Genomic DNA, 3,988 nt, shown 5'->3' with positions numbered 1-3,988 from the left:
AGATTTCAGTTGGATGTGAGGGGGAAGTTGTTTGCTGTGAGAGTGGTGAGGTGCTGGAACAGCTGCCCAGAGAGGCTGTGGATGCCCCGTCCATCCCTGGAGGTGTTCAAGGCCAGGTTGGATGGGGCCCTGGGCAGCCTGGGCTGCTGTGAGATGTGGAGGTTGGTGGCCCTGCCTGTGGTTGGGGGGGTTGGAGCTTCGTTGATTCTTGAGGTCCCTTCCAACCCAGGCCATTTTGTGATTCTGTGAAACTTGCTCGTCTGGCTCCTGCCAAATAGCAGCTGTGAAACACTTTCTGATAGAAAAACAATTGTGTAGCATTTCAAACCGTTGACCTTAGTGAGGACTATTCTGTGAATGCTACCGTCTGACCTTCAGCTCTAAAGCAGATGAAGTGAGAAGCTTCCAACCACAGGTGGCAGAGCACTGCAGAGGGATTCCAGGGCTGCTGTGCAGGATCTGCATGTTGGGGCCAGTGCTGAACCTAACCACATGGAGCTGGTGATGCAAGCTCACTGTGAACTCATCAGGGAATCATTTGAGTTGGATGGGACCTTTAAAGGCCATCTATTCCAATTTCCCTGCAATGAAAATGGACATCTACAGCTCCATCAGGTGCTCGGAGCCCCGACCAGTCTGATGTTGAACATGTCATCTCCCATCATGTTTCCAACTACAGTTTTTGTCTGAGTGGTCACTACTTTTCATCCCACCAGCACAAACTCCTCCTTATTGGCTTGCCCAGGCTGAGATATGCATTCATTCCCATTCTAGCTCCTGCACTGTTCAGTCAACAACCTAGTGAGTTTCAGCCAAAGAGTGGATCCATATGGAATGAATGGAATTTGAAATAATCCAGCTCTTCATGAGTAGTGGTGTAGAATTTCTGAGAAACACATATTTGAACATCTGAAAAGGACACAAAGTAAGACGCACTTCCTCTGATCAAAAACGGAGGACATTAACTGTCAACGATTGTTAAAATTAATAAAAGTAAGAATGATGCACTGGATGGTGGTTAAAACACAGGAAGGAAACATTTGATAGAGTTAAGAAACACATCTGTAAGTCAAATAGAGCTATGATGTGATCTCAGAAAGAAACTTCGGGCAGTGTGAAGCAGTTCATTGGTTTTGCCAGTGGAGTACTGGCAGACCTCAAAAACAAGATAATCTGTCATGTTTGGTATAACAACAGTTCCATCCATCTATCTTTGGCTCTAGGCAGATGTCTTGTGTGACCATGGAATCATAGAATGGCTTGGGTTGGGAAGGGACTCCAAGGATTGTCAAGTCTCAGCCCCCCTGCCATAGGCAAAGCCACCAACCTCCACATTTAGTACCAGCCCAGGCTGCCCAGAGCCCTATCCAACCTGTGGGAATGGAATGTTGTTTCTGCATTTGATATTAAAAAGAGCAATTGGTTTGAAGAAGTAGAACATAATGCATTTGTATTATGTAACTTATCCTTAGAAATAGTTGATCTAAGAAGTAAAATACTATATATGTTAGCAGCATGTTTTAGAAACATTATTACTGAATTATGTGATTCATTCTTTCAGCAAAACTGTAATAGTTGTTATATGTTCCAAACAATGCAAGTATAGTGTGTTAGGGATTAGAAAACATATTGTAGAGTTGTTCTGTTAGGATAAGAAACTCCCAGCAAAAGAAAAACAGATTTAGCAAACATCAAAGTTAGGGCCTCTACGCAAGGCCGGACTGTCTCACTCCGTGAGAAGGTTGGGATGTGACAGGCAGGCACCAAGATACTCCACTGTCTTTCTTGTGAGCTTATCTTTGTGGAAAGAAGGACAAGCAGATATCAGCAAAATAATGATCAGGTGTGGAAGAAGTTAATTAATTAAGTACAGATTTACGCTTATGCAGCAAAAATTTATGTTTGTTCAGTGTTTCCATGTTTAGTAAAGCATCGAGAATATTGTGAACCTAAAGTACTCAGCCAATGAGGAACTAGGGGAGAAAGAGATAAGCGTCGGGGAATAGGGAATAAGAGATGAAACTCTGTTTTCTGGGGGCTCTCCTGCTTGCAGGAGGCCCGCCATTGCAATTGCGAATAAAATCTGCTTTATCAGAGATACCGTCCTAGAAAATTATTTGGATATTTCCAACAAACCTGGCCTTGAACGCCTCCAAGGATGGACGGGGCATCCACAGCCTCTCTGGGCAGCTGTTTCAGCACTCATAGTAAAGAACTTCCCCCTGACACCCAATCTAAACCTTCCCTCCTTGAGCTTAACTGATCACGAACCATCAGACTGTCTCAGTCAGCTCCCTCCTCTCAAGCCATGTGTGCTGATGCCATAGCACTCATGTCAAGAGTCATTGCAGATTGGAGGCGAAAAGCTGGGCCTGGCTTCCAGAGCACAAGACAGATGGTTCTGGGAACAGAAGTCTGCAGCTCACACTGGAATACTTTTATATCTCTGGTGGGAGGCTCCGGGCAACCTAACAGAACCCCAAGCACTGCAGGGTGCTGCAGGAATTTCCACTGTGTTCCTGGTTTGGTCATGTGTTTTAAAAGAAATCAACATTTCTTATGTTAGAAGAGGGCTACCTTTCTTCTCTGAGTGAGACATTGGCAAAATTAGATTTTTTTTTTTTTTTAAGAAGAAAAGGCAGTAATCTTAGCAAATAGAAGAACTTACATAAGGGTTCATAATTCACACCTAGCTGAGATGAAAAATGGATCTTGTTTCCTGCCAAAATAGCTGAGACCTGTCAGATGGTAGCTTTATGTCTAAAGAGAGTAGATAGATTCAGCTTCGCCCATGAGCTTCCTCCAGATGAGGGGGATTGATTATAAATGATGCAGTTGAGAATGGACTACAGAAAATAAGCTGACATTTTCAATCTGGCTTTATATCCCCAAAGTGTTTTGATTGAGGATCTTTCTTTCAGAGTTGCTTTTTGAGCCTTCTGTGAAACAAAGCTGTACTTCAGCAGATGAGGCTGGGAGTATTTCGATTAAGTATCAGTCATTTTTTGGCTGGAGAGGAGGCAGCTGCCCCACAGGACTGGAACTGCAAGAGGTGCAGCACATTTACTGTGCTTTGTACCAAGACTTAGTATGCTGTGACAGACTTCAAATGCTCAAGCTCAAAGGAAAAAATGCATGTAATTCCCTGCCTGTGTGAAAAGTCAGTCATGGGGGCATTTATAGAATCACAGAACCACTCAGGTTGGAGCAGACCTCTAAGATCCCAAACCCCAACCCCAGCCCACACCACCATGCCCACTGTTCAGTGCCACATCTCCACAGCTCTGTGACACCTCCAGGGATGGTGACCCACCATTGCTGGGCAGCTGTGCCACTGCAGCACTGCTCTTATGGAGAAGAAATCTTTTATCCAACCTGGTTCATCTTTAATGATGCTAGAACATTGACAGTCACTGCTGTGGGGCGATGAACTGAAGAACTTTTTCATCTTCATGCATCGTCAATGCTCATCTTCAGCATCGAGCTGCTGTAACATGAAGTTGTGGTTGCATATCAATAAAAATCTTTTACAGTGAGGGTGGTGAGGAGCCCACTGGAATGGGCTGCCCAGGGAGGTGCTGGAGTCACCAACCCTGGAGGTGTTCAAGGATCATTTGGATTTCGTGTTGAGGGATATGGTTTAGTGAGAACTCTGAGTGACCTTGTCTTACACAAAATGTGGGGACAACTGACATTTGTGAACACGATGTTTGGATGGGACAGATATTATGTCAGAGCATAGGAAAACAGACCAGGATACTGTGTGCCCTTCCTGCTACAGAATTCACCGAGCAGTGGGTAAAGGCTTTACTAAAGGTGATGAGCAACAGACCGCCCAATTCCAGCACACTGCTAACAGCTGCGACCCAGGCCTGACGAAACTTAGACCTACGGATCCGAGAGAGAGTCAAGGAATCGAGCGCGGGAGCTGCGGTCGCACGCGGCATCCCGGCCGGCCGCGGCCTCCTCCCACCCCGGGGCCGGGCCG

Source organism: Meleagris gallopavo, chromosome 5, assembly GCF_000146605.3.
Source record: "Meleagris gallopavo isolate NT-WF06-2002-E0010 breed Aviagen turkey brand Nicholas breeding stock chromosome 5, Turkey_5.1, whole genome shotgun sequence".
In the NCBI taxonomy this organism is placed as follows: domain Eukaryota; kingdom Metazoa; phylum Chordata; class Aves; order Galliformes; family Phasianidae; genus Meleagris; species Meleagris gallopavo.
Note: the sequence above shows the minus strand (reverse complement) of the source record.